At 39.2% G+C, this 11399-nt stretch overlaps 1 non-coding gene across 1 annotated transcript; it reads right to left on the bottom strand.

The window, feature by feature from the left end:
• Nucleotides 1-7889: 7889 nt before the first annotated feature.
• Nucleotides 7890-7996, bottom strand: LOC130042144 (U6 spliceosomal RNA). The gene has a single exon (XR_008795119.1). It is a non-coding gene; the product is annotated as a U6 spliceosomal RNA (small nuclear RNA).
• Between the last annotated feature and the right edge of the window lie 3403 nt (nt 7997-11399).

Genomic DNA, 11399 nt, shown 5'->3' with positions numbered 1-11399 from the left:
ATTTTGCAAGAATAATATTTAAAACTCCCATTAAAACCTCTTTAAAATATCTGTTACTAAAAGATGCATTTTCTGTTTGAGGGTTTCTTAGAGGTGTGTTGATACGATCACAGGAATCTGATTAATTCTGTTTCACTTAACTAACATTTTAAAATGTCTCTTTCACGTGTGACTCTCCACTGAGCACCTCACAACATGGCCACTGGCTTCTTGCAAGAGAAAGAAAAACACACGGAAGGAGGTAGGAGAGATAGCTTCGGAACAAGCTACTAAGAGGAAGCCAGTCTCTTTTGTAACCAAATCATTAAGTGGCATCCCAATATTATTCAATTAGCAAAGAGGGGAAACCTTTTTTCTGCCAAGTACTACTTGGGCATTTAAAACATCATTCACAGGCTATACAACACAGGCAGATGGGCCCCAGGCAGTCAACAAAGCATATGTGTCTGTCCCATCACACACCAGAACCATTATTTTCCAGGATTTATAGGCATGGAGCCAGACATTCTCCACTTCTCAGCACAGGTCATACATTCTGCCCATCCTTAAAGGAAAGTGCTACCCAGGTCCTCATCTACCAGAAGGTAGCTTTCTCGGGGGCTTATTATGGTGCCCGACATGCTGCTGACTGAGCTGGCACAAAAGTTCTCAGAAACATATTGAAAACCAGCCTGATGTGTAACTTGCCTTGGATAAACACACATGTAATTGCATGCTACCTAGTAAATTCACAGAAACTGTGCTCCCACTTATTTATCCCTGACCTGGATCCCAAAACTACCACTGGCCATTTCAACACTCTACTATTCTAACATAAGGGACCTTAACTAATGGCAAGTCAAAAAAAACCCTTGCTCTTGTGAATTTATAAAAGATTCTGTATGTGAAACATTGGTTAGGGTCAGAGAACACTTGTGCCATCAATCTGCCTTCTCACTTAGCACTACCAGGAGTAATTCCTGTGTATAGAACCAGGAGTAGCCCCTGAGCACTGCTGGACATGTCCCCGCAAAAGAAGGAAGACAGGGAAAATAGAGAAAGGGTAAAGAAAGAATGAGAAGAGGGAAGAAAGAAAGAAAGAAAGAAAAAAAGAAGGAAGGAAGGAAGGAAGGAAGGAAGGAAGGAAGGAAGGAAGGAAGGGAGAGAAAAAAGAGAAAAGGGAAAGGAAGAGAAAAAGAAAGAAGAGGAGGAAGGAGAAGAAAGAGAAGAGAGAAAAAAGAAGGAAAAAGGAGGAAGGAAGGTAGGAAAGAAAGAAGAGAGAGAGAGAGAGAGAGAGAGAGAGAGAGAGAGAGAGAGAGAGAGAGAGAGAGAGAAAGAAGCCAGAGTGAATACTGATAATACATCAGGTAGAACTTTTGCCTTGCATATGTCCAATCTGGGTTGGATCCGGAAGCCCATACGGCCCCCCCAAGCCTGCTAGGAGTGATATCTGAGTGAAGAGCCAGGAGTAATTCCTGCGCACCACTGGGTGTGTCCCAAAACCCCCAAAAGAGAAATATATAAAGTGAGAGAGAAGAAAGAGAAAGAAAGAAAGGAAAGAAAGAAAAAGGGAGAAAGAGAGGGAGGGTAAAGAGGGTAATCAGGTAATAATGCTATGACCTTCAAAAAGTTGTTAATCTTTAGGCACAGTCTTAAAAATGAAAAGTCAAGAGAATATTTTTATTCTTGCTTTTGCCTTGAATAAAAAGTTTGAGCAATTCGGTTATTCTTTCTGAGCTCAAGCTTCCACAACTTAAAAAAGATGAATTTAGGCTGGGGGTGTGGCTCAGTGGTAGAGCACATGGCTAGCATGTAGAGTACCTGGACCTGGGTTTTATTACACACACACACACACACACACACACACACACACACACACGTTGCACTTGACATTAGTTGTAATCTATTTAGAAACTAATTCCTCTCTAAGTATGTTGATCATTCTGACTCACTTCAAAAGAACAGAGCTGCACCAAAAGAGATACAATAATACTTTTGAGGTTAGGTCATAAAAAACAATACAGCTTTTGTCTCTCAACTCCACATGACAGACAAATCTGACTGCTCTGGGGCCACAATACTGGACCTTACGCAGTGAGATGCATTGCAAGCAATTGTTCCAGGCCTCAGCCTTCCTTGTCTTCCCAGCACAGCACCAGCTTTAGTGACCCATAACCTCAACTCAGACTTCAAGTCTCTGCAAACAGAGAGCACACTCGAGTCCTAAGTTGCAAGCTCATGGCCAATACATTCTGCTGCATTTTGATAAGCAACTGCTTAACCAACACCAACCGCTCTGCAGGTTGTTTATCCTGTAGCAATCGGTAACCAGAATTCATAGTAAAGCCAGGATCCTGGAGCAACCATTTTAACAGAAATGTTTGGATTTTTCAGATAAAAAGCACTTATATCTTCAAATAAATGACCCCATGTCTGATTGGCCATTGTGAGTGGTACAGGCTCTTCTCTCCCAGGTTAGCTGATCTCTTAGCCTGCAACCTGACAAAGGGCTCAGTCCTGCTCTACTCTGCACCTCAATTCTGAAATCATAGTCAAATGATGAAACATGAAAAAGAGCTTTTTGGAATTTAGATCACAAATTCCCTTCCCATCCCAAAGTGTCTAGTCCTACTTTGTATATCACATATGCCTGATATTTTTAAAGGAAACATCATTTTAGAATTATCATCAGAAGCTAAGTGCAGTGGTTGGATCAATTGTAATAACTGACATAATGTATAACAACTATTTGTATTGTTTTTTCATTTTATGTTTCTTTTAAGCCAGGGTGATCATTTTGACAAGGGAATGCTCAAGGCTTGGTAGTTTTTTCCAGGACTTCAAATAGTGTTACCGTTTCTCTGGGCTATCAGTATATGACATGACATTTGATGGTTAATGCTAACCACATCTTTATAAGAAATGAAAATAGATAAAAAATCGTATATTAACATGCATTATATCATGCTATTAGGCATAGAGTTTTATGAACCACTATATTTTTAAAATTTTAAGAATATTTTAACAGGGGCTGGGGAGATAGCTCAACAGCTTCAACCAGGTATGCTCCCCCCACAAAAAATGCCAAAAAATACAAAAAGAATAATTTTGCATTATACTGTCTCCAGATTACCAATTGTAAACACATGAAGATAAAATAAACTGTCCAACTTTATTTTTATGAGCAAATAGTTTAAAGGTTTTATTTTTTTCTATTACAAGTTAACTCTGAGAACTGCTATTGAGTACATTATTTTTAGAAAACAATAAATCAGCTATTACCAATTTTTTTTTTTGCTTTTTGGGTCACACACGGCATTGCACAGGGATGGCTCATGCACTCAAGAATTACTCCTGGTGGTGCTCCTGGGATGCTGGGAATTGAACCCAGGTTGGCCACATGCAAGGCAAATGCCCTACCTGCTGTACTATCGCTCCAGTCCCAGCTATTACCAAATTTGTTATGTAGTAATAGTAATAGAATTTATGGTAAAGCTAGGAGCTGGAGGAAACATTTTATCAGCTGGGGGGTATGTGATATCGAAGTAGGACTAGATATTTTGGGGGCTGGGAGAGACTCTCTGGTTTAAATTTCAAAAAGTTCTTTTACTTGTTGCACCATTTAACTATGACTTCAGGAATCAAGGAGTAGATTCCTAAAGACTAGAGAAGTCCTGGGCCCTTTGATGAGGATCAGCAAAGAGGACAGAAGAGCCTGCATTACTCACTGTGCCTGAGCAGAGGAGGGACTGTTTATAGAAGAGTGAAGAGCTAATTTACCTGAAAAAGGCACAAATTTGTGAAAATATAAACAATTTTATTTCATTTATTTTGTTTTGTTTTGGGGCTACACCTGGCAGTGCTCAGAGCTTACTCCTGGCAGTGCTGAGGTGGAGGTGGGGAGTCAAGGGAACCATATGTACTGCTTCAAAGCAAACTGGAGTTGGCTCTGTGAAAGGCAATAGTACAGTGGGTAGAGTGTTTACCTCGCACTTGACCAACCCAAGTTCAATCCCCGGCATCCCATATGGCCCCCCGAGCACTGCCAGGAGCAATTCCTGAGTGTAGAGCCAGGATTAACCCTGAACATCGCCAGGTGTGACCCAACATCCCAAAAAGAAAAAAAAAGAAAGGTAAGTGCCTTAATCTCTATATTATCACTATCCCATTAATACTCTTTTAAAAAATGAGTCCAAGTCCCAAGGGAAATAAAAAAAAATTCACTGAGACAAACAAAAATATAAAATCTAAACGATCAGTGACAAAAATAAAGACTGAATAAGTGAAGGCCTCTCCACAAAGAAAAATCTGGATCAGATGCTTGAGAATTGTATCAAACATTAAATGCGTACCAACCCTCTTCAAACCCTTCAAAAAATTGAAGAAAAGAGAACACTTTCATACTTATATTATGAGGTCAACATTTCCCTGATACCAAAGTCTTAGCAGATTATACAAGAAAACTACATACCAACATCCCTGATGCAAAAGTCCCCAACAAATTACTAGCAATGTGAGTTCAACAGCGCATTGAAAAGATATTTCTAAAATGCAGGGATATTCCTATATATACAAATCACAGAACATTATATGCCACATCAACAGATCATATAGGATAATGGGGAAAGTCTTTATCTAGATATTATAGAAAGCTAGATTATAAGATTTGAGCTGTTAACTGGTGACATAAGAATCAGTAAAATCTAATCTTTATAGCACTGACTAGGTCACAAGCATTCCATTAATCTTTCAACAAATATTTGCAAAATACCTACCATGGGCTGAGAACCATACCAGATTCTGAGGAAGAACTGGTAAATAAATTAGATAATTTTAGTAGAGAATGTTTAATGTACTTAATAACAATAAAAATAATTAAATCATTAATACACACAGCATTAAAGTATATTAATAATAAGAGAATACTTTATAGATTATGATAATGGGTATTTTTGTTTAATTTCTTTTATTTTGAGGGGCCATGTCTATATGTGCTAAGGGTTTACTCCTGGTTCTGTGCTCAGGGATCACTTCTGGCAGGGTTCAGGACCATACAGGAAGCTGGGAAAGGAAATCAGGTTGGGCACGTGCAAAGTGTCTTACCTGCTGTACTATTTCTCCAGTCCATGACAATGGGTATGAACAAAGTGGTTTTTTAAAATTTTATTTTGTTTTTGGGGCCACACTAGGCTGTGCCCAGGGATCACTACTGGCAGGCTCAGGAGAACATATAGGATGCTAGGAATTGAACCCAGGTCAGTCACATAAAAAGAAAATGCCCTACCTGCTATACTACTGCTCCAGCCTCACAGTACTTTTAGAGCATACAGAAAGTACCAAGATCTGCTTAGTAAAATTAGAGAAAACTTTGCAGAGTGCCTTTGAGCTGAATTGTAAATTATGAGTAAATGGTATTTCATGGTATTTTAATAAGCACTGTCCTCCCGTTGTTCATCGATTTTGCTCGAGCGGGCACCAGTAATGTCTCATAACAAATTGTGAGACTTGTTGTTACTGTTTTTTTTTTTTGGCATATTGAATACGTCACGGGTAGCTTGCCAGGCTTTGCCATGTGGGCCAGATACTGTCGGTAGCTTGCCGGGCTCTCTGAGAGGGTCGGAGGAATCAAACCCGGGTCACCATGTCGGCCACGTGCAAGGCAAATGCCTTACCCACTGTGCTATAGCTCCAGCCCTATTTTAATAAATTGAATCATATAACAAAATTTTCCTCATCATTCTCTAATCACAAAGAAAAAATACACTATTGTTATGATTTTGTTTTTGTAAGCATGGAATGTGAATTACATTGGTTTAATTGAAGCAATTAGAAATACACTAATAAGTAATTTTCATTGTTACGTGAAGCTACAGTAATGAAAGATTTTTGTATTATATTCTGAATTACATTCTTGTTACCAGGTTGATTTTATGTGTGAACAAATTCAGATTTGTGTTACTGTTGTTGCTGTTGCTGCAAAGTGGGTACCGCACTCAACACTCCCAGGAAGGTGATGTGGAGCTGGCATTGAAACCAGGGTTTGTACATACAAACCATGTACTCCACCACTTGAGCTATAACCCTGTCCCTAAAGTCTTAGCATGATACTACTTTCATTGAAGATAACTAATTTTTATTTATATCTGATAGTATAAGTAAGTTCTCACTTAATGTTTCCAGTTGCATCTTGGAAAATAACTAAGCAAAATTTCTAACAAAACTAATTTTAATCACGGATAATTGATATAAACAAGAGTTAAATTTCCACGACATAAAAAAAAATTACCAAAGTTAGCACTGAAGCACTGTCCTCCCATTGTTCATCGATTTGCTAGAGTGGGTCTAGTAACGTCTCCATCGTGAGACTTGTTGTTACTGTGTTTGGCATATTGAATACATCACGGGGAGCTTGCCAGGCTTTGCCATGCGGGCGAGATACTCTCGGTAGCTTGCCGGGCTCTCCGAGACGGGCAGAAGAATCGAATTAGGGTTTGCCGGTTTAGCCGCGTGCAAGGCAAATGCCCTACCACTGTGCTATCGCTCTAACCCCACCAAATTTAAAGTCCCTAAATTATTAAACAATTTCTCCAATTTGCTTATCCAATTAGTTTATCCAATTAGCTTAAGAGAATAATGCAGGGACAACCCTGGACAAGACACACACACACACACACACACACACACACACACACACACACACAGACATCCATACTCAAATGGTACCAAGGACAGTGAACCTAATAAGTGCACCTTTGAGATATGGAAGGGAAGTGAATTACGCAGTGAAAAACTGTGGAACTGGCAAGAGTAAGTAACCAGAGGTCCTTGCTACTAATTTCCTCTTATCACTATGATAATGAAGTGACAATAAGCAAAATGTTATTGAGGGATTTGCTAGACAGAACTATTTCCCTCTTTTTTTCTTACCCTTTTCATTTTCTGGCTATACTGACTCCTCCATCTCCTAAAAATGCTTAGTTCCTCCCTGGAGACTTGCCCATTTAGGCCAAAACTTAGGGAATTTTAAGTGATTTGTATGTTTTTGTATACTGCCTGTACTTTCCACTTTGTAGCTATACCAAGTGTTTCTGAAATAAATTATTATTATGCTAGTCACAATTTTGTTTTTGGTTTTTTTTTTTTTTTGCTTTTTTTGGGTCACACAGGGGTTATTCCTGGCTCTGCACTCAGAAATTACCCCTGGTGGTGCTCAGGGGACCATATGGGATGCTGAAAATCAAACCCAGGTCGGCCGCATGCAAGGCAAATGCCCTACCCTCTGTGCTATTGTTCCAGTACGCCAGCTAGTCATAGTTTTACCTTTGAGATTTCTTTTTTATTTTTACCCACAAAGTACAGAGAATAAAAAATGAGTTAATTCCACAGATAGCAAATATCAAAGCACAATTCAAATATATTATCATAAGGCATCAATTAGTCTCAAAGATAGAAGGAACAAAAAAGGGAAATAGGGAGTAAATATTTAAATGTTACTTTTATGATATGTTGGGAGACAGAATTATTCCTTGGCCAGGAAAAACATGCATAACTTTTGCAAACAGTTATATTTCAAACCTATTTTAACCATGCTATAACTGAATATAAAATTCTTTACTCTTGAATATTAATTTTGTCAATGAACATATTCCAAAATTTACTTTAAAGAGTACTCAACTTTAAAAAGTTACTCAAAAGACCACAGGTTCAAACTGGAAATTACCCCTAAGTGTGAAGCTGAGAGTGACCCCAAGAACTGCAGGGTATAGTCCTCAAACTAAAAGCTGCATTAAGATATCTTTTTTTGTGGGGGGGGGTCACACCTGGCGATGCACAGGGGTTACTCCTGGCTCTGCACTCAGGAATCACTCCTGGCGGTACTCAGGGGACCATATGGGATTCTGGGAATTGAAAAAAATATGGAATGCTTCACGAATTTGCATGTCATCCTTGCGCGGGGGCCATGCTAATCTTCTCTGTATCATTCCAATTTTAGTATATGTGCTGCCTAAGCGAGCACTGCATTAAGATATCTTTTGTCTCCATAAGTTATATGTTTAGAATTTTCTAATAAATGTTTTAAAATCTAAACATCAAATTATATGTCTTGCTTGACCTTATATGTCTTATAAGAGGTTATAAGATAACCTTTTATCTCTAGAGCAAATTAGACTACGATTTATCAAGACATACTCTGAGTAAGTGCCATCAGACACTTTAATACTCTCTCCAAGAATCCCTTTGCATGGGATGATAATAAACCTCACTTTTCAAAATCAGGAATATGAAGTTTAAGAGGATAAATACTTGGCTCCTAGTTATATGGAGCATCAATCTCTCTGTGTTTTAAATTCAGACAATAAGCGCAGGTCCCACACCCACAGCTTCTATTTAATAGTCCATCCATCATCCTTCTGCTATACTCTTCTGTGATCCATCAACCTGGAGCTACGCATACTTCATGAAAAATACTCCTCTCGGCAAATGTGCAACCCCAAGTCATGGCAACAACAATAAGAACAAAAGAAAGAACAGGGTTCACTCCATACATCACCCCCCAAGCCAAGGGGAGAGAAAAGTACCTTCTAAATGTAGAGGAGCCAAAAGATAATAGGGAGGAATCACCTTGCAACTGGTCAACCTAGTTTAATCCTTACACTGTGTGTGGTCCCCAGCACTGAGCACAGAGCCAGAAGCCCTGTGGCCCCCAAACAAAAAAGAAAATTAGGGCAGTTTTTAAACAAGTATGATATTCAGGATCTGGGATCAACTCAGTCGTATCCAGCACAGGGGTGGGGGTGGGGGACAGGGGAGAGAGAGAGAGAAAGAGAGAGAGAGAGAGAGAGAGAGAGAGAATCTCTATATCTATTTGATATAGAGATTTATATCAAATCAAAAAATGGCACATTATTAGAGAAATGGTGTTTTAAGTGACAATTTCTCAGCACACATTAACATCAGAATATAAAGCTTGAAGTAAAAATGTTGAACTTCAAACAACTGGTTTTGAGCTCAAAAATTTTTTTATAGGATTCTAGGTCCACCAGGGATAGAGTTGATTGCATGTGACTTGTGTCAACTTTGAAGAAATCAAGAACAAAGTATAAAAACAAAGCAATGAGATGTTTCTAAATGAGCCATTCAGCCTCTAAGGCAAGTTATGTAAGCAGCAACTGAAATTCAAACGGAAAGCATTAACTTGCTAGCCAGGTTTATACAAAATTATATCCCCTCTTGGTGTTTTACTTTCTCTGAGCTTGGTAAACTTGCGGTGATATGAGCCCATCATATGAGAGCACCACACACATATCACTAACTTAATATGAATTTAAGTCACATTTTTGTGATGACTTACCTTGAGAGCATTTTTTCATATGCTTTTTACCATTCTGACATCTTCGTCACAGTCACTGTCACTGTCCTCCCATTGTTCATCCATTTGCTCGAGCGGGCCCAGTAACATTGTGAGACCTGTTACTGTGTTTGGCATATCGAATACTTCACGGGTAGCTTGCCAGGCTTTGCTGTTGGGGCGAGATACTCTTGGTAGCTTGCCGGGCTCTCCGAGAGGGGCAGAGGAATTGAACCCGGGTCGGCCACGTTGGCTGCGTGCAAGGCAAATGCCCTACCCGCTGTGCTATTGCTCCAGCCCGACATCTTAGTAAGTTGTGTATTTTATTTTATTTTAATGAAGTTCAATTTATTCTCTTTTTTTTTAAATTAACTGCCCCTCTCTCCTCCCCCCCCCCACCCCACCACCACTCTTCTTCCCTTGAATTTATTGATGTTGTGAAGAGCAAACTTGGTTGTGAGGCATGCACATTTGGTTGTGATGGGGGTGTTTTCAGTGTTTTGTCTGATGCTTTGTTTTACTTCTCTGTATCCAACATATGAATTCGAGCATGCAATGTTTTTCTTTATCCATCTGACATTTCATTTAGCATGACCTCTTCCGGTTCCATTCATGTTGTTGCAAAAAGTGAAATTTCTTATAGAAAACATGTTGTATATTTGTCATTGTGTATATTGTAAACAGTGCTGCAGTGAGCATAGGTGTGCATATATGTTCAAATTACTGTTTCTGTTTCTTGGATAGACACCCAGAACTGAAGATGCTGAATCATATGGTAGATATATTTTTAATATTTTTAGAAACATCCATATTGTTTTCTATAGATGCTGAATCAATTTACATCCTTACCAACAGTATATGAAGGTTTCTTTTCCTGTAAGCCTTTTTTTTGCATTCTCAAAGTGTTTTATTTTCACAAGATAAAGATCAAGAGAAATGAAGTGACTTGTTGAATGTCTTGTTGCAAAACCTAGATTTATGATTCCATGTTTCCTCATTCTCAGATAAATGCACACTACACTGCCTGCTAGCTCCATGCAAGTTAGTTGTGTACATCAGTAGTTTTCTTTTTTTAATTGTTATTAATTTTATTATTTATTTTTAAATGAATCACCATGATGTACAGTTACATACTTAAGTGCTTACATTTCAGTCATACAATGATCGAGTACCCATCCCTACACAAGTACCCATTCTCCACCACCAATGATCCCAGTATCCCTACCACCACCCCCACCACACCCTGCCTCTGTGGCAGGGCATTCCCTTTTTCTCTCTCTCTCCTGTTGAATGTTGTGGTTGATTGAGCGGCCATCATGTTCGGTCTATAGTCTACTTACAGCTCGCATGTCCCATCCCGAGAGGGCCCTCCAAGCACCATTTACTTGGTGGTCCCTTCTCTATCTGACCTGCCTTTTCCCCCAGCATGTAAGGCCAGCTTTCAAGATGTGGAACAATCCTCCTGGTACTCATCTCTACTATTCTTGGGTGTAAGTCTCCCATTCTGTTACTTTATATTCCACAAATCAGTGCAATCTTTTTATGTCTGTCCCTCTCTTTCTGTCTCATTTCACTTAACATGATACTTTCCATGTTGATTCACTTATATGCAAATCTCATGACTTCATCTTTTCTATCAGCTGCATAGTATTCTATTGTGTAGATGTACCAGAGTTTCTTTAACCAGTCATCTGTTCTTGGGCACTTGGGTTTTTTCCAGATTCTGGACCTGCAAGCCTTTTTATTTATTTATTTATTTTAATTTTTATTAGTGAGACATCATGAGGTACAGTTGTAGACTTACAAATTTTTGTGCTTGGGTTTCAATTATACAATGATCAAATACCCTTCACCAGTGCCCATTTCCCACCACCACGGATCCCAGTATCCCTCCCACTGCCCATCCCCCCCATCCCACCCTGCCTCTGTGGCAGGGCATTCCCTTTTGTTCTCTCTCTCTTATTGGGTGTTGTGGTTTGCAAAAGAGGCAATGGGTGACAATCATGTTTGGTCTACAGTCCACCCTCAGCATGTGCAAGCCTTTTTAATGTCAGCCATTAGCATAAGTGTG

This window comes from Sorex fumeus, unplaced genomic scaffold (assembly GCF_029834395.1).
Source record: "Sorex fumeus unplaced genomic scaffold, SorFum_2.1 ptg000098l, whole genome shotgun sequence".
NCBI lineage: Eukaryota > Metazoa > Chordata > Mammalia > Eulipotyphla > Soricidae > Sorex > Sorex fumeus.
The sequence above is the reverse complement of the archived record's forward strand: the minus strand, read 5'-3'. Positions and strand labels throughout refer to the sequence as shown.